Here is a 20834-nt window from a genome sequence, read left to right as displayed (position 1 = left end):
CCATGGGGATTCTCTAAGCAAGAATACTGGACTGGGTTGCCATACCCTCCTCCAGGGGAACTTCCCAACCCAGGCATCAAACCCAGGTCTCCTGCATTGCAGGTGGATTCTTTCCCATCTGAGCTACCAGGGAAGCCCATGAATACTGGAGTGGGTAGCCTATCCCTTTCCAGGGGATCTTCCTGACCCAGGAATTGAACTGGGGTATCCTGCTTTGCAGGCAGATTCTTTACCAGCTGAGCTACTAGGGAAGCCTGTTAACTGGCTCTACTCCTTCAATATTAAACATAAAAAACACATGGGACATATAGAAATTCAAACAGCAGTAACATTAACCTATGAGAAATCATAAATAATTATCAGTAGATAGCATAGATGACAGATGGTCTATGGTGCAAGTTTTACAATGAGTCAGAAAAAATTTGGAAGGCTGGGCAATTTTCTTCTTCATCTGCTTCAGCTTCATCTCTTTGGGTATCCAGTGTCCACAGGTCAAGTTGTCTCTCAGTAACTGTATTATTAACGTGCTGTTTTTGTGTGACCCTTCGCTTAATGTATCAAGTTCAGCAATGGCTCCATCAAATGCTGTTTTTGCACGAGAGCCAATTTTCTCAGGGGACTTCAAAATCTCATAATAAAACACAGAAGTTAAGGGAGAGATCCAATCTGATAGGATGTGTTGGTTGTGTTTACTTTTTGCTGATTTCAAAAGCTTCTTGGTATGCTTGCCATGACTGATCCACAATCCCTCTCTTATCATCACCAGCAACAACCTTAGCCAAGGAATAGTAGTAGTCTCCTTTTATTTTCAAACAGAAGACTTTGCTCTCTGCTTGTGAAGCACTGGGGATCAAGAACTTTCCCAAAAGAAACAGTATATCATTGCAGATATCTCTCAGCCTTGTCTCCATTTTCTCTCTGTTCTTGAACCATCTGCTGTTTTCTCTCAGCACCTTTATCTTTTGATCAATACTTGAGACAAGCCTCCAAGATGACCTACAGGCTCCTACAACCTTTTTATAAGCATATAAGTCTTCACTGAGTGAAGACTCCTCTCCTCAATGGATAATTCAGCTCCTTGCTCAGTTACAGACTTCATACAGGCTGCCATATCATCATCTCGCTCAGCCTGCTCGGCCAGTTTGGCCTCCTGCACCAGTATATTTTTATCTATGTTCTGTGTCTGGAGTAGGTATGGCAGACAGATGGGACTCAGCAGTCTCTGGGCGGCAGTGCCAAGGCTGAGACTCTACCTGGAGTGTTTTAAGAGACAGACTTCTTACATCTTTTCCTGCAGGAGCAAGAAAACATACGTGGCTATTCAGGTTAAGTGCAGTCTAGACGTGTCCACAAGGACTTGGGCTGAAGGTTGGCTGCACCTGGGAAGATTGCCTGTACTTTCAGTTCAGTTCAGTCACTCACTCGTGTCCGACTCTTTGCGACCCCATGAATCGCAGCACGCCAGGCCTCCCTGTCCATCACCAACTCCTGGAGTTCACACAGACTCACGTCCATCGAGTCGGTGATGCCATCCAGCCATCTCATCCTCTGTCGTCCCCTTCTTCTCCTGCCCCCAATCCCTCACAGCATCAGAGTCTTTTCCAATGAGTCAACTCTTTGCATCAGGTGGCCAAAGTATTGGAGTTTCAGCTTTAGCATAATTCCTTCCAAAGAAATCCCAGGGCTGATCTCCTTCAGAATGGACTGGTTGGATCTCCTTGCAGTCCAAGGGACTCTCAAGAGTCCTCTCCAACACCACAGTTCAAAATCATCAATTCTTTGGCGCTCAGCTTTCTTCACAGTCCAACTCTCACATCCACACATGACCACTGGAAAACCATAGCCTTGACTAGACAGACCTTTGTTGGCAAAGTAATGTCTCTGCTTTTCAATATGCTATCTAGGTTGGTCATAACTTTCCTTCCAAAGAGTAAACATCTTTTAATTTCATGGCTGCAATCACCATCTGCAGTGATTTTGGAGCCCAGAAAAATAAAGTCTGACACTGTTTGCACTGTTTCCCCATCTATTTCCCATGAAGTGATGGGACCAGATGCCATGATCTTCGTTTTCTGAATGTTGAGCTTTAAGCCAACTTTTTCACTCTCCTCTTTCACTTTCATCAAGAGGCTCCTTAGTTCCTCTTCACTTTCTGCCATAAGTGTGGTGTCATCTGCATATCTGAGGTTATTGATATTTCTCCCAGCAATCTTGATTCCAGCTTGTGCTTCTCCCAGCCCAGCGTTTCTCTGATATACTCTGCATAGAAGTTAAATAAGCAGGGTGACAATATACAGCCCTGACGTACTCCTTTTCCTATTTGGAACCAGTCTGTTGTTCCATGTCCAGTTCTAACTGTTGCTTCCTGACCTGCATACAGGTTTCTCAAGAGGCAGGTCAGGTGGTCTGGTATTCCCATCTCTTTCAGAATTTTCCACAGCTTAGGAAAGAGCAAAGAAGAACATACTGTCTATAGTGGGTGAATGTTCTTCAAAATCTCTGTTTCATCTTTATTTGGTTATATACTTCGGGAGCCCAAAGAAGTGAATTCCATATCAGTGACAGTCCTTGGGTGGGTGATACCCCAACACTTCTAAAATTAGTTTGTATATTTTTCTGTGAACTTTTAAGACTATGTGCTCTAAAATTTGTATTTATTTTAGACTGAAAATGCAATCAGGTAATTTCTCTGATTTCCATGGTCAGGAAAAACCAAGAGCATACTTTTCTTTTTACATAGGCTCTTTCTCCTATTGGGAGAGAAATAAAAAGAGCAAAATGTATGTATTTTGTACTTTCCCTATTAGGTTTCCTTTTATTATGCTTCTAAAATAAAGTAGGGGAAACATGTGAGATGTGTTTTTACACATACATATTGTACTAATGGGCTTCTCAGGTGGCTCAGGGGGTAAAGATGCGATGCAAGAGACACAGGAGGTGCAGGTTCGATCCCTGGGTCAGGAAGATTCCCTGGAGGAGGGCATGGCAAACCACTCCGGGATTCTTGCCCGGAGAATCCTATGGACAGAGGAGCCTGGCGGGCTACAGTCCACAGGGCCGCAAAGAGTTAACACAACTGAAGCAACTGAGGACACACAACATTGTCCTAATGGAAAGTATAATAGGAGTTATTTGGTACTCAAAGGAAAAAGATGAACTATCATTTAAGAAATGTTGCTTAAATAGCATATATGTTGACTCCTCTCTTTCTAAAATTAAAAAAAAAATTAACAGCATGAAAATTACATAATTTTCCTTCAAATTTGAAAATAATATATAAAATAATATAAAATTTAAAAATCCATAAAACATAGGATTTATAGCATTACACCTAAAATTCAGAATCCTATCAAATTTGTGCTATTAAAAATGCTCTTTATCTCATGAAAAGCTTTGGCAAAACTGTTTCAGAAAATGCAGAGTGACAGGACACATTTCCCCCTTTCACCAAATCACCTTACTTTTGTGAATTTCTGTCAAAACTTAGTTATTCATTCAATGTGGAAATAAAGAGCAGTCACATTTGTTCAGTGGAGAAAATTTTTTTTCTTTTTAATATTCAACTCATAAAGCTGTACCAATAGATAACAGAGTTTAACAGGTTGATTAGAACTAAGATATTTTAAATTGAAGTTGGAAGAACTCTAACTTGCATGTGTTATTGGGCCACAGAAGTTTGAGAAACTAACAACAGAGGCGAATTCTGTTTGATGGCAGTGACACTGAAACTTTTCTCACCCCTCAGATAACATGGTTAATGTCGGGTAACCCTACTGGAAGTATCTTCTCACGTATTTTGTAACTTCATGGGTCTTTCAAAGGATAGTTTATTTATTATATTGTAATAAATAATATTTATGTATTAGGAAAAATATAGCAGTACTATTTAATACTCTTCAAGAGACTTTCAATCCAAGAAGAAAAGTCATTTCATAAACTCTGAAGCTCATTAACCTTCATAAAATACTGGTGAGTTAGGTGGCAAATGTTACTCTTCTCAGTTCATAGATGACTGATCTGAAGCACCGAGAGGTTAACTGATTTTTCCAATTCACAAAACAAGTCACGGCACAAAGTGAGGTCATGCAGAATTCTTGACTGTTGGTTCATATAGGGTTCTACTCTCTGGACAAGTGCTTTATTAAATAAGCTCTTATTGATTATCATTTTCTGGGTAATGCCATTTGGCATTTGTCCAAATATTTTGCTCATGACACAATTATCACGTCACAAAGGACAAAACTGTCAGAATTACCCAAATACTATAATAGTTTGGATCATTACAGTTGAAAAATCAAAGGAAAAATTCCAGGCTGCTTTGTCCTAGTGAAACTATTAAAATATATGAATATTTAAAAAATTAATAGCGTGTTTTCACCAATAAGTAAATAAACATCACATTTAATGTACCTTCTATAAGGAAGTCTTCAAATATAATATATGGGAGAAAATCAGACACATTTTTATTTATTGTTGCTAATGTAAAAGCAAAAGAATATCCAATTTTTTAAAAAAATTAGAAGTAGTAAGAAAAATAGGGATTGTATGAACACATTTGATGTGATATTTTTAAAAGCTATGTGATGGTTTAAAATGGGCTCCTTTTTATTATTTTTCTACCATCGTATGCTTTTTAAAGGGCTTCCCTCATGGCTCAGTGATAGAGTCCACCTGCAAATGCAGGAGACTCGGGTTCAGTCCTGGGGTCGGGAAGATCCCCTGGAGAAGGAAATGGCAACCCACTCCAGTATTCTTGCCTGGAAAATCCCATGAACAGAGAGCCTGACAGGCTATAGTCCATGGGGTTGCAAAAGAGTCAGACATGACTTAGTGACTAAACAATGACAAATATATTTTAATTTTTAATTTAAAATATTAAAATAAGTAAATTATTGAGAACAACTTCTAGAACATGTAAAATAATTATTCAAAATAAAAATAAAATTCAAGTATGCATATTTGGCAGTGGACATCAATTTGATGTATTTTGACCAGTGATCTAGAGTGTTGTTTAATGCCAAAACCAATTCAGATAAATAGAGTGTTTCCCAAGTTGTAAAAGGGCTTTGCTAGTGGCTCAGATGGTAAAGAATTCACCTGCAATGCGGGAGACCTGGGTTCAATCCCTGGGTTTGGAAGATCCTCTGGAGAAGGAAATGTCAACCCACTCCAGTCTTCTTGCCTGGAGAATTCCATGGACAGAGGAGCCTGGTGGGCTACAGTCCATGGCATCACAGAGTCTGACACGACTGAGTGACTAACACTTTCACTTCAAGTTGTAAAATGTTGAAACCAGTGAACCAGAAAGGTTGCTCAGCCATATCTGACTTACTGCGACCCCGTGGACTGTAGCCTACTAGGCTCCTCCGTCCATGGAATTTTCCAAGCAAGAGTACTGGAGTGGGTTGCCATTTCCTTCTCCAGGAAGATCTTCCTGATTGAGGGACTAAACCCAGGTCTCCTGCATTGCAGGCAGATGCTGAGCCACCAGGGAAGCCTCCAGGAAAATGCTGAAAGATGATCTTATATGTCAGCTTTCTTTTAGTGACAAAATAGAAAGAAGTGGTTTTTCAATATTAAATAGTGTGGTCATTTATTAATTGTATGGGAAACTACTTCCCTTTTCTTGCCTCAGTTTCCTTATCTATAAAAATGGAAATAGTAACACACTTCATAGCATTGTGTAAAGTCAATAAAAGACTTAAAATAGTATTTGACACAGAATAAGCAGTTGATGAATATTGTGTAATTATTATTAGTTCCCTTTTCAATAGCCCTGTGGCAGATTCATGTTGATGTATGGCAAAACCAATACAATATTGTAAAATAATTAGCCTCCAATTAAAATAAATTAAATAAATAAAAATTTAAAAAAAACCTTCTTTCAGTCAGTTTTTACCTCTGAACCTCCTTATTTCTCTCAGATTTTACCTTAGAATCTCCTTCTTTCTGTCAGATTCTTTACCATCTGAGCCACCCAGGATGTACTAGAAGAACTAAAGTTTAAAATTTATGGATGCTGCTTGATTGGAAAAATTTTCTTGAAATGAAATCAACACTAGAAAATAGATCTGAGAGATTGGGAAATGGAAAAAACTGGAGAACTGAACGTATTTGAACTCATGGACTATCCATACATGAAAACAGTTCTATTCATGAGCTCTTCTGATATATGGGGGAATATACTTCCTTTTTCACTTATGTCAATTTGGGATTCTATCTCCAATAATATAAATTCAGTAATTACCACATAAACAGAATTGAATTAAATTGAATTGAGATTGTTTCCATTGCCACAATTCAACAGTAAACACACTTATCCATTGATTGAAGATATACCTAACAAAAATTAATTATAGAGTAGATTCTGGTTTGTGATATTAGTAGCCCCTGATGCAATCTTTTCCAATTCCCAATGTAATGCTTAAGAAGCACCAAAATTAGTGAAGTCTAAATGACACTGAAAATTAGCACAGAGATCAGCCCTGGGATTTCTTTGGACGACAGAGGATGAGATGGCTGGATGGCATCACTGACTCGATGGACGTGAGTCTGAGTGAACTGCGGGAGTTGGTGATGGACAGGGAGGCCTGGCGTGCTGCGATTCATGGGGTTGCAAAGAGTCGGACACGACTGAGCGACTAATCTGATCTGATCCGATGATTCTATTGCCAGAACCTGGAAAGAGTTTCCACTAGCAGTAAAGTTGATAAAAACAGAACTGAAAAATACCAATCATCATGCACTACAGAATATTTAAAAAAAAAAAAAAGAAAGAAAGAAAATCCTCATTGTGTCAAAGTGAATGGAAATAATTCTCATGCACCATTTCCTCTTTCTGATAAACAGGCTCTAAATTAACCTGAAAACTCTAGGAGCATTTTCTACTGCCTGGTACCTCTGTTTCTCTCTTTCCTTTTTCTTCAACTCCACAAATCCCCCATTAGTTTATTCTCTGTGAGCAAATGTTCGCCAGGCAGAAGGTAAGATGGAATACTGGGGGTTTATTGTCAACCTGAGTTTCATCAGAATAGGAGAAACTCATTTCAGGATATCATAACTTCACAAGATACATGCCTACCAAGGTCAGATTTGGAACAGCAGTTGTATATTCTTGCATAGCCTCCAGCTTTAGATCTAAAACTGTAAATCATGCACAGAGAGTGAATCTGGTTAAGACCATATATGGACTGATTCTAAGTGCATTTAGATTTAACATTTTCTGAGGATCAAACTTATTTCTCCTAGTTTTAGAATAAGTAAAAAAGAAATAATACACCATTATAAAAACAAGATAAAAACAAGCCAGGACCAATTGGAAGACTAAGAGGAGGAATAGACCTCAAAAAACAAAATGACACAGAGAAGGAATACTTTATAAAATTATTTGTCATTCTCAATATACAAAGATCTATGGTTCTTTGATGTGGAAAGAAAAAGCTAAAGAAAAAGCTGGAAGACTAAAATCAACCTGATGTTATAAAAAAAGTTTACTGTAACTAAGTAGAATTACATAAAAGCTAAAAATTTAACAGCAATATGAAAATAATATGGGAAGCATTAAAGAATAGGATTTATTCTTTTCCAATTTTTGGCTTCTTTCAATCTTTGACATTAGATTTTTCTAATACTTATTTTTTTTAATACTGAGCTACTGAAAAATAGATTACGGAAGGAAAAGTTGAAGCAGGAGTTTGACAGGTATGAGGAGGGAAAGATGACATCTCTAGTGTAGGTAAACCAAGATTTCTATGGGTTGAGACTTTAAGTTCAATACTACTGAGTTATATGTTCCCCTTAAGAGTAAAGACCTCAAAAACAAGTAAATGGGAATTGATTTCTGTTATTGTATGTGATGTGCTCTTGGGGGAAAAATTAACACCACCAAATTCATAGAATCAAATAGTGGAATGATGATTGCCATAGGCTGAGGGGACAGGAAAATGGGGAGTTATTAATCAGAAGGCAGAAAGTTTCAGTTAATTATGATCAATAAGCTCTAGAGATCTGCTATATCCATTGTAACTAAATCAACAACAGTGGAATGTACACTTAATTTGTTAAGAAGGTAGATCTTGAGTGTTCTTACTGGAATAAGATAACTAATTTTTTTCTTTTTAAGAGAAGAATGACGAGGAAAAACAAAGTACCTGGAATTAGAGGGACTTAATATATGATTTAAGTTAATTTTCTTTTGTTACAATTAAGCTTTATAGATCAAATAGGTAAAAATTCAAAATTAATAAATCTTAATCCCAAACTTACCAGAAATGAGACAAGAGAAAAGCTTAAATGCACATTGTCATTAATGAGTTGAAACAAAATTAAGGAATCAAAGGAGGGGGTGATAAATGTTATAGTAAGAGTTATGATGCTGTGCATTAAATTAGTCAAATGGGATATTCATTAGAAACTTGTTCTTAAAAGTGTTCAAAATTTTAGAATGTATGCCTAAAGACAGAATGGATAATGGTAAAATAAAATGTTAGTAATGATATTCTTGAGCTTCCCTGATAGCTCAGATGGTAAAGAATCTGCCTGAAATGCAGGAGACCTGGGTTCAATCCGTGGGTCAGAAAGATCCCTTGGAGAAGGAAATGGCAACCCACTCCAGTATTCTTGCCTGGAGAATCCCATGGACAGAGGAGCCTGGTGAGCTACAGTCCATGGGGTCTCAAAGAGTCAAACATGACTGAGCAATTAACAGAGACAGAATGATGTTCTTGTTCCTAATTCCTCCCAAAACCTAGAAAGTGAAGAAAGATGGTGAAAAGATGTGAAAGGAGTAAAGATAAGTTTATCTTGTCTCAAAGTATATCCCTTCTTGATTTTGATAAATAGATAAATATGTTTAAAATGTTCTTTAAGCATAAAGTATCTCAGAGAGGACGGGGTTGAGCCCCACGTGCCCATACAGCGGCTTCCCACTAGCTATTTCACGCTTGGCAGCGTGTGGAGGTCAGTTCCACTCTCTCAGTTTGTGCCACACTCTCCCTCCCCCACTGTGTCCAAAGTGTGTTCTCTTCACCTGTGTCTCTGTTCCTGCCCTACAAATTGGTTCATCAGCACCATTTTTCCAGATTCCATATATGAGTTAATATATTATGCAAAATTTGTTTTTTATCTTTCTGACTTCCTTCACTCTGTATAACAGGATGTAGGTTTATCCACCCCACTAGAACTGACTCAAATGTGTTTCTTTTTATGGCTGAGTAATATTCCATTGTATATATGCACTACAGCTTCCTTATCCACTTATCTATTGATGGGAGGGATGGGGTAGGTGGTGGCAGGGAGGTCAAGGAGAGAGGGGACATATGTGCCCTTGTGGCTGATTCATGTTGTTGTACGGCAGAAGCCAACATAATCTAAAGCAATTGTCCTCCAATTAAAAATAACTTTAAAAATAAAACTAAAATATGACTAATAGATTTCTAAAAATTTAAAGTGCTAAAGACTTAAAAAGTTGGAAAAGCAAGCATGTTGAAAACAAAAAGAAAGAAAATATTTAAATAAAATTTTAATGACATTAGAATACTGCATTATTTAGTACAGCAAGAAGCCTGTGAAAATAAATACATGATATAGACTCAATTGTTCAACTCAATAACAAATAACCAAAATGTTAGTGGTGGTTGTATTTAGCAGTATGATTATAAATTGTTTTTTTTCCTATGAAATTGTCTTTGTTTTATGTATGCAGTACAAAATTACATTCGTAGTCAGAAAATAAGGTTTTATTTTAAAAAGAGCAGAAGCAAATGTGGCCACTGATGTAGACTAATTCTAGATTGTGAGGCAGAGAAACAAAGAGTTGAGGAAATTTGAGAAGAACTGAAGTGTTTGAAGCAAGAATTCAGAAGTATTATAAAAAGATGTACATACTTGTGGGGCAAGAAAGAGGAGAATATAGCTTATATTTGCAGCTGTGTTTTTCTGAATTTAAAGACTGCTCCTGGGAGCACAATTTAAATGGAGATAAAAGCATGATTGAGTCTAATAAAATAATGGAGTTTATAAAGTCTGTCTTCCAATTGAGTCAATATCTTTTTTTGTTTTCATTTGTTTGTTTGTTCTTAAGCTATATACCTTCTTTTGCAAATCTGTAGAATTATTAGGAAAAAATTCCTGCCTTTGCTTTGCCAGTGCCTTGACAAGTGTCTAATAGTCAAAACTATCACGGCTTCGTATTTCTTCCCACACCAAAGTCTCTTTTACATGATTCATTTATAAGCATTAACATTTAAGTAACCTATCAAATGTCTAAACCAGACCTTACCAAAAATAATGTCAGTTAATAGTGCTCTTTGTCTTAAATCAGATTAATTTCGCATCATCAGTTGGGAGGAGAGTTACCTTGGAGAAACTAAAGCTTTCTCATGGTGACTGTTTTGACCTAAAGCTTGTGAGTCACACAGAGCAAACAATTCTCTCAGGCCCCTTTCCTTTCTTTGTTCACAGGAAGTCAGTGAAGTTTCTGGATTCCTTTTGAAGGGAATTATCAATGTCATTCCAAAGATGGACATACAGGGATCAGTGTTTGGGGGCTGACATAAAATACCTATCGCTATTATCTGTTCCACAGGCTCCTTCTGACTCTTATCTTAGGGGGAATGTTTTAAATCTTTTTCATTCTGTCCACATTGTTTCAACGAATGTTTAATCAGCATTCCTGTCTTCTACTAAGTATGGGACCTTGTGAAATTTCCTTAATCTTTGTAAAATAAAAGACTTAGACTATATTTATTCATTTGTTCATTTAATCTTCCCACACACTTTTAGTTAGTTCTAAGTATGTGTCAGCCATTTGCTGAGAGTTGAGGATAGAATTCTGAATAAAATAACTTTCTATCTTCATGGAGTTGGGGGTTCAGTAGTGTATGATTTTGGAAATCTTTACATTCCACCATTTATGATTCTATTAGCTCTTCTATAACTGTTAAAGTGTGTCAAGGAGGACTTGAAAAGGCAGACAAGACACCTACTGGAATTTGCCATGGATGTCCTCTCTTCCTGTCAGTCTTTTACTTAATAGCTCCAAGAATTACAAAAGCAAGATCTAGCCAAAAGGGAGCTCTGTCTGCCTCCAGGGGTCAGTCTCTCCTTGAAAATCCTTCCCCGAATTGCCTAAAGCCACTACTAAGGATCGCAGGCTCTCAGGTAGGAAGAAGCCTTCAAGAATTTTACTTGCATAGAGAAACCAGTGCTAAGTTTTCTTTCAAACGTGAACTGAATCTCAAGCAAGTCTTTCCCTTTGATTGAAATAGAGGGGCTTGTGAGGGTGCGTGTGATTTGTACGCTTACATGCACTTTCATATGTCTTTGAAACCTAGACAAAGATTTTTGCCTTAGGCCACTAAGGGAGGGAATATCACAAAAGGGATTAGCATGCTGTACTTCATAGCATCACATCTTGTATTGGGGTATTAGATCATACTTTTAATTCAAATAACTTCACATATGTCCAATTCAAGACAGAATCATGAAGGCACATGACTGAAAAGAGAAAAAAGATTGGCTTTACTTTGAAATGAATCTACTAGGATGGTTTACTTGGAAGACGAGTAATCTGAGTGCTTGTACACCCAGCACTAACATTCTAGCCCTACTAAGAGGCCGCTTCATAACCACAGGTGTGTGCCATTTGAGATCCGCCTGCTGTCTAGCACCCCTCCCCACCTTCTTCATTCTATCTTGTCCGGAAAACTCATTGAGCAATTAACAAAATGAAAGCATTCTCCTTCTGGAATTTTGACTTTCAAGGTGGGAATTTAATTTGCAAAACTGCCTACAACTAATTAAAATGAGTAGTCACTGTTGGTTTGAAATGGATTATCTCTGAGAAAATCACACTTCAAATTGTCAAAAGAGGGTTTATATCCTGATTTTGAAAAAGCATTTCCCTCCATTGTAAATGCTTTCTCTGTTCAGCTGACTGATGCTCATTCGAATTAATGGAATCTGAGAAAAAGCCAAACTGAAGATGATTGATACTCCAAGGTTAGTTTTATACATAGATGCTTTACATCACAGTATTTTTGAAAGAATTCTTATTCCTTTTTCCATTGTCTTCTCATTTCTTTCACCTCTGACCACTATTTCTACTGTGTAATATACAACCAAAGAAGTGATGTTTTAGATTTAGTGAATAAATTAAAAATACTTTCTAGCTCATCAGCTATGTATTTGTATTGCACATTTTCCCCATGACTCTTCACAGTTAATTTCATGATAGTAATCTGAGAACAATTGTGTCATAATTGGAGGGGGTATAGCTATAATTCTGCCAACTTTCAAACAGAGTTCTGTATGTGCCTGAATCTCAGAACATTTTAAGGCAAATTAATTTTTACAAGTTTAATCAAAAATTTAGATTTCATCTCACATAAAAACTTGCATGGACTTATTTTCTTCCATTGATCGACTTGAATTAGTTTGGTTAGTCTAAATATAATAGGTCTACTAACATTTATCATCTTTAATTAGAGCATTGATAATAGAAAGTGTTTACGATATGCTTTTACCTATGTATGTGCTCATGCCTTTTTCTATACCCAATACTCAGATCTTTCTTTTTAAATAAGTCGATTAACTATTATATGAACTAAAAGATCAAGAAATAGTAAGGATTAAAGGAATTGATGTTTTAAATGTAAGTATCATTAAGCTACTGCTCATTATATGCAGTGGTAATGCAAACAAAAAGTTGTTTTCATGAATCTGAGTAAGGATAAATAATATTAAACAAATTTTAGCAATACAAGAAAACGAACAAAGACAGGATATTATATTTTGATGCCTTACTGTCAGTAAGTTCAGAAAGAGTTTTCTAATTAAATTCTTTCATTAGGAATAATAGTATTTCACACTATATGAACAAATGTATTGACTTAAGTTTTGAATTTCCGAAGAGATTTGAATGCTTGGAAATATAGAAAAGAGCTACTTCTGCTTAATTTTCTTAAATTATTGGAAACCTAATTTGTAATCACAAATAACCAGTGATATTAAACAGAACTGTAATATAATGATGTTTAGAAATATCACTCTGAAGTGAACGTGAAATATATATTTTTATACATTTAGTTGCATATATATGTTTTGTTACATTTTGGTGGTTTAGAGCTGATTAGGAATTATCTTTAAGAAAGATATCCAGAACTTAGAAATAGTACTAATAACATTCTGGAAACATTTGCTATGACTAATCTGTCTAGATCATGCCACAACATGTATATAGTTTAAAAGAAAAATAAATGTGCATCATACAGGAATATGCCTGAAATTGAATATTGTGCTAAAAGAAAGAACATTCAGAGAGAATGGGTGATTATAAACTGCAGAGCAGTAACAGGTATTGAAGCAGAAATACAAAATATACTAGGAAGATATTTAAAGCACAAATCCATCTTGAACACACAGAAATGGGCCTGTACATCAATACTTAAATTTTGTTTTCTGGCAATGTGTTGCTCCCATAAATAACATTGATAGTTGACTTAGCTAATTTATGGGTTAACCTAGGTCATTCTCATTAATTTACCAAAAGCTTTAAAGCCATTAGCAGCACTTCCCTTTGATCATTTCTTAAGTTTGCCCCAGGATTCTTTTCTAAAACTGTTAGTTTACCTCTCCCTTTTTTTATGATATAATCCTCAATCTTTCAGTCACGTTGTGTGTTCTTTAGGTGTTGATCTGTGCCCCACTAAATCACTTCAGTTTTCCTTAATGGGTCAGGATTAAGAGTCTCTAACTTGAACACACACTTAGGTGCTTTTTCATGTACATTCCCTATTGCCTTCTATGCCAAGGGCAATGTGGAGCAAATGTCAGCCTTAAAAATTCATATTTTTTATATCTTTGGAAATAATTTTTAGAAAAAGTGGGGGGAAAATGACAATTGCTTGGAGGCATAACCCATAAGAAACAGCAAAATACTCACATCTGCTTCATAAATATATATATATACATATATATCCCACAGATTTTGCTATCAATTAGAGAAAGTTTGGCTTAATTTTCTTGTCAAAGCTTTACAAAAAAAAAAGAAGATTTGCATCTTGAAATGAGTTTCTGACTCAAAGGAGGGCAGACTCCACAATCAGGGATTTCACGAGCAACACAGAACATGAGCTAGCATTGCAAAGGGGTAAATTATACTTACTTCATACACGCTATGCCTGATGACATCTATCTACTTGCTGTATCTCAGCCCATAAAAAATGACAAATTCAACACAAAGTCTTCAATCTGACACTGAGACATACACCATAATCTTTCAACAATCTCTGCAACCATAACCATGGATCAAAACAGTCATAAAGGTGCAATAATCATATGAAATAAACATGGATATTTGAGTCAAGAGATCTGTGTTCAGATTTCAGTTCTTCTACTCCTTCTCTGTTCATCTATAAATAAGGACAATGGTATCTTTTCTTTGTGTTGAACTGAGATCACTGGAAATAATAAATGTTTTTCCTAGTACAATTCCTAGGATTCATGGAATATGCACTCAAAATTTATTTCCATAACTGCTTCTACTATGACCAAGAACTCCAACTTTGGGCTAAAAGGAAAGTTTAAAAAAGCAAATGGAAATATCTTTTAATATTTCTGTTGTTACAGAATATTGTCAACAGCCTTGTCCTGAAGGCTGTATTTAAAGACACAGTTAAAGAGGTTATAATTATATCTGGTGCTCTTGCATGGATCTATTCTTGTCATGGCTAAGGACCATGGATTCACCTAAGCTAGGTTTACATAGTAGAAGTATGACAGGGAAGCCCTCATTGTGAATACACACAGCTTTTAAAAAAAGTATTGTGAACTACTCTATTTTTTGAAAGATCTTTGTTTTAACAGTAAATACACACACACAAAATACTCCAATAGTAGTCTCCCAAAAAAGTACCTATTTTTTTGCTTTCCTGTCTTCTCATGCATGGGTTGGCAGTGTTTTTTTTTTTCCCTAGCTACTGATTTCCCTCTTGGAGTAAAATAGAATATTCTAAAAGATTTAGGAAAACCTAGAGTCTTAGGTGATTTTAGATTTCACTGAGACTCATATCAAATGATTAGTATATGTTCAAATGCTTCAAGTTTTTAGAATTAGCCTGGGAAGGAGAATTGTCCCTTTATTAACTGTTGACTAAAGGATATCATGGAGACTTCTACTTTCTTAATTTGAAACCTAAGATCCTTTAGAGCCTGATACATGACAGAACTAAGGGTTAAAGACACTCTATGAAGATCCTGAATCTATAATTGTGAGTGCCTCAATCACCCCTCATCTTATGTTTTCCTATTACATAGTTCAGAGTGGGGGAAGTGGTTCAGTTCAGTTCAGTCGCTCAGTCATGTCTGTTTTGCGACCCCATGGACTGCAGCACACCAGGCCTCCCTGTCCATCACCAACTCCTGGTGCTTGCTCAAACTCTTGTCCATTGAGTCAGTGATGCCATCCAACCATCTCATCCTCTGTTGTCCCCTTCTCCTCCTGCCCTCAATCTTTCCCAGCATCAAGGTCTTTTCAAATGAGTCAGCTCTTCACATCAGGTGGCCAAAGTATTCGAGTTTCAGCTTCACCATCAGTCCTTCCAGTGAACACCCAGGACCGATTTCCTTTAGGATGGACTGGTTAGATCTCCTTGCAGTCCAAGGGACTCTCAAGAGTCTTCTTCAACACCACAGTTCAAAATCATCAATTCTTTGACCCTCAGCTTTCTTTATAGTCCAAATCTCACATCCATATATGACTATTGGAAAAACTATAGCCTTGACTAGATGGACCTTTGTTGACAAAGTAATGTCTCTTCTTTCTTATACTTCAAATTGAATTTTATGATATTGATGGCTAGCTAAGCAGAATCATTAGAGCAAAATTCAGTGGGACTAATTTTACCAACCTTTGTTTTGTATATTCTGCTTCTATCAGTTTGTTCTGTTATTGCCTTAGGTTTTTATCTTTTTGTTTTATATATTCTGAGCATATTATAGTGATCAGATCTTCATCTTCTCTGCCTTACAAACTCTCTTTGGTAGCAAATAACAATATCTGAAGTCTATACAAGTCTTTAATACAAAAAATCTAACATAATAAACAATAAATAGATATGCCAAGAGGGAAGACCATATGATCAATGATCAGAAGAAAATCAAATACAAGGAGCTGATTCATATGACCTGTATAATCAGGTTATAGGGGGCAAATTGGGTAAATAAAGGAAAAACTAGGTGAAAGCATGAAAACTTTCAATAGAGAATCAAGGTGTATGAAAATAAAAACTGTAAACTGGAATACTTGAACTGAAAATCGCAAGATCTAGAGTAAAAACTCAGGATTGTAATTTGATTAAAACTCATAATTTAAAAAATATCAGACAGAGAAGAACACAGACTAGTGAATTATAATGGGAAGAACTATGCTGGAGAGTGATTTTATCTTACTTAGAAGTTCATTAGCTAGTCTTTCATGGATGCTGGCAGAAGACAGGAGATCCTTGAGTCCAAAACAAAGAACGTTATTACTCACAGCCCAGCATACAGCATGAACTTCATTTTGTACCAGTGCCTGATGCCTTACAAGCCCACAGAGTAATGCGGGAGGTCGCCCATGTGGATGGCCACACAATGCCACACTGCATTTCAGGAAATAAACACTGATCTAGAGGATTTGCCGCTTTGCTAGCAAGCAGCGATATCCTGGATCTTTGTCCAGCAGTAGATGCTACCTCAGTCCTCAAGACTGCTCATTGAAAACACAACCCTAGAAACTGTCACAGGCAAAATATTGTCAGGCCCCTATACTCTTGGGCCAAGAACAAGCAGGGTTGCTCAGAGCCCATGGTGGAAATGCGGAAATGCAGAAGAGAATGAAGCACCAGCAAGGGTAAATAAATACTGTGGATAAATAAAACGGAATATAACCTCCACAAAACAATACTTGTAATAGTTTATTCTAAAATATAAGTAGAACTAAAATACATAACAAAAATGTAAAAGATGCAAAGGAGAGAATGCTTTAATGTTTCTAAGACAAACATTTGTTTTGTCAGAAGATGAGAGAATACTTTATATTTTTCTGTTATTAAGAAAGCATGGTATAATCTCTAGGGAAAATGCTAAAAAAATATATTATTTTGTTTTTTTTCTCTCTTTTTATTTTTTAAATTATGAAAATATGGTAACACATTTACAGGAGACTTGGAAAACACAGAGCAAAGTTACATATAGTTCCACTATATATTACAATTCTAAAAGAACATATTATTAACAGATTGAAGCCATTGAAAATTTGGTTGGTTGTTCCAGAGCACTGTAAACTCTAACATACAGATATACATTAGAAAAGTAAAGAATAGGTCACCAGTTAGAGAAAAGTCTTAGCATAAAATAAATGGGACAGCTATTGTGTAATTATTATTAATAGAAGTGGAAGAATGAGTGTCTGATGCAGGACAAGGAATTACAAAGAAATTACAGGACAGGCTTAAGCGAAACCTTGTCAATAGGAAATGATATATAATCCCATGTATAAAATATAGTATAAGAAGAAATTGAAAATATACTGTTTATTTTTATAATTATTGTCAAGGAAGAGTAAAATACAATTAAGCAAGCTATGGAACACAGGAGGAAAAGCAGGTACAATGTGATCAAGTAACTTGACTTTATAATCATAGGATCAAAAGACTGACTGGCACCTTAAAAATGACTTAAGTCCCAAAGTTACCCTCAGGATAGCCATCTGGTCTCTGTTTAGAATCTCCAGTACCAGAAAGCATCGTGCCTGAGAGATCTAATGTTATTTTTTTGACATAAAATTTCAAAATAATTTATTATTGTCCATCCCTGAAACTCTCTTCTGATGCTATTTAGAGTGCACACACCTACTTAAAGGAGGTAGAAAGTCTTTCCACATGATTCAGGACATAACCTTCCATCCACCATCATCCTGTCGTCTTTCCTATCAATTCAGTATGCATTATGCCTCCACCAGAACTTTATCAAATTTTACTGTAGTGTTCTGTTTACATTATGTTTCTGTAGGTGAGGTTTAAGTTTGTTGAGGACCAGAATTGTGTCTGCATCCATGCTGTTTGCTGTGTACCCCTCGTCGTTGACGCTGATATGGTACGCAGTAGATGCTCAGGGAAAGGTTTGCTCAGTATAGTAAGGTGCATTTTGAAGCCTTTAGTAGCCAATCAGATGGCAGAGAAGTCAGTTTGGGTGCAATCAAAACAGAGAAACTATACACAATTGACTAAGAAAGTTTAATATTAAAAAAGGAACAAAATTGAGTCATTTGTAGAGACATGGATGGACCTAGAGTCTTTCATACAGAGTGAAGAGAGTCAGAAAGAGAAAAAAAATGTTGTATATTAATGCACGCATGTGGGATCTGGAAAAATGGTACAGATGAACCTATTTGCGGGTAGGAATAGAGACAGAGACACAGGGGACTGATGTGTGGACATGGGAGGGGAAGGTGGTAGGATGAATTGGGAGACTGGAACTGACATATGTGCACTGCCGTGGGTAAAGCAGATAGTAGGAACCTAGTGTATAGCACAGGAAGCTCAGCTTGATGCACTGTGACCACCTGAATGGATGGAATGAGAGGTGGGGAGGGGAGGGAGGCTCAGGAGGGAGTGGATATATATATACACATATAGCTGATTCACTTTTTTGTACAGCAGAAACTAATGCAACATTGTAAAGCAACTATACTCCAAAGAAGCTATTAATTATAACAGGGGATTGGAGCAACAAGGGGCTGGTATATAATGGCTGAAGACAGCTTGAAAGACTATAGGAGTATGGCAGTTACAAGGAACAGTCACTACCATTAAGGCTGAGATAGCATACCCAAGGGAGATGACCTGACGCTTCCTTAGGGCTTCAGTCCAAATCATGCTGACGAGACCATGACCACGCCCACCGATGACAGGGAAATCATTATGACATCATGCTGGCAGAACTTGCAAGAAATCCACTCTCTGGGGTGCTGGGGAAAGCTATTGCTCTCATCACTTCTTTAGAGCGATGGGAATAGTCTTTAGAGATTATTCCTGGATGCCTTCTGGTTGAGATGTCAATCAACAAGTAGTTACCAAGATTAGCGCAACTCTTTAGAATTTCCACCACAGCACATAAGAGAATATTTTAGAAGGAGAGCACAGTTCCACATAGGTCAACATCTAGCTGCTCCGATGCTTCGTAGCCACTGCCTTCCAATGAAGGAGACACAGGAGATGTGGGTTTGACCCCTGCATTGGGAAGCTCACTTGGAGTAGGAAGTGGCAACCCACTCCAGTGTTCTTGCCTGGATAATTCTAGGGACAGAGAAGTCTGGCGGGCTACAGTCCATGGAATCTCAAAGAGTCAGACACATTTGAGTGACTGAGCACAAACATGTTGCCTACCAGGATATGTCTGCTATCCTAACATATGTCCTCACCTCAGGATTAGTGACAAGTCATCATTTACTTGCTAAAACATCCTGCATATTCTTCTGTACCTCTCCCAGGAGTTTGGCTCTATTTTCTGTGAGGCAATCTACCTATGAGTAACTGCAAACTGGTCCAAAGATGCAGAATGTTTTATTTGTCTCTCTTCTCTCTATCTTGTTCCTGTCAACAAAATAAAATTGGTATTTGTTTTAATTCTCTCCAACTTTATGTTTTCTTTTGAAGAAGATTTTTTTTTCTAGTCTAGGTAGAAAAAGAGCACACCCAACATGAAATATAAAAACATTTGCCTATTCTTCTAAATCACTTGTTTGGGAAGAATATATCGTGGCGGATTCATGTTGCTGTATGGCAAAATCAATACAATATTGCAAAGTAATTAGCCTCCAATTAAAATAAATAAATTTAAGTTAAAAAATAAATAAATATTTTGTTTAGTGTGAAATAAAAATAAATATTTTTATTAGTGTGAAATGCTTCATTTTAGGCAGTTTTGTACATGCACGTATTTTCATCTACATGCTATACAAATTCTAAAAGTGAAATATGTGGTCTTGCAAAGAACTTTCTCACAGGGAGAAAGCTGATTTTGGCCGTGAACCTCCTTCATGGACTTCCAGGGAATTTAGATAGGTTTCTTAGGCAGACACTGCCCTTCAGATTTAGCAAGTTAGTCCAAAAGGAGATTAATCTCCATAGATGTTCATTTTGAATGCATTTTTTAGGTACCTTAGATAATCTCAACCTGTCACTTTGTATCTTTAAAATGTCCAATTATCTTGATAATTGGCAAAATGAAACACTAAACCCTCACTACTGATGAAAGACAAGCAACCAATTAAGGTGTTGGATATGGTGTGGAACAGGCTGATTTTGCATTGCCAGTTCCTGTACCTCTTTGTGCTGTTTCGAACACGGGCTTAATTTGTCAAATGTTTTGTACCTTTATACTGAGAGCTGGAATATATGTATATATACATCTCTTGGTTTTATTACTCACCCAAAATTTCAAATTATGCCTTGAGTAGGAAAATTTTTTTTAAATAAATGTTATATCTGAGTTGTAAAGTTTACAAATTATATGATAGCACTTTTACAAGTTTGTTGCAACTTAAAAAAATTTTGGTGTATTATTAAGTGAACCTTCTAATTCTTGTTAGTTATTCTTTTGTTTCCGATTCTTGGCATTCATTAGCAAAGGTAATTTTTTTCTTTTTGGTCAACAATCAGAATCCTACTATTCTGAGAACAGCTGCTGTGAAACTGTTGAAAAGTCTTCAGCTAGCTAAGATTATATATACATAAAATAGCTGTGTCATTCAAGTCTTTCCATTTATAATTTATATGCTTTGAGCCTCAACC

At 36.5% G+C, this 20834-nt stretch overlaps 1 pseudogene; it reads right to left on the bottom strand.

Moving 5' to 3' along the window:
- Nucleotides 1–401: 401 nt before the first annotated feature.
- LOC147371146 (14-3-3 protein zeta/delta pseudogene) lies at nucleotides 402–18096 on the bottom strand (annotated as a pseudogene).
- Between the last annotated feature and the right edge of the window lie 2738 nt (nucleotides 18097–20834).

This window comes from Bos grunniens, chromosome 6, assembly GCF_055505025.1.
Source record: "Bos grunniens cultivar Pamir isolate PY7600 chromosome 6, Bosgru_T2T1.0, whole genome shotgun sequence".
NCBI classification, from domain to species: domain Eukaryota; kingdom Metazoa; phylum Chordata; class Mammalia; order Artiodactyla; family Bovidae; genus Bos; species Bos grunniens.
This window is presented reverse-complemented; position numbering and strand designations above follow the sequence as displayed.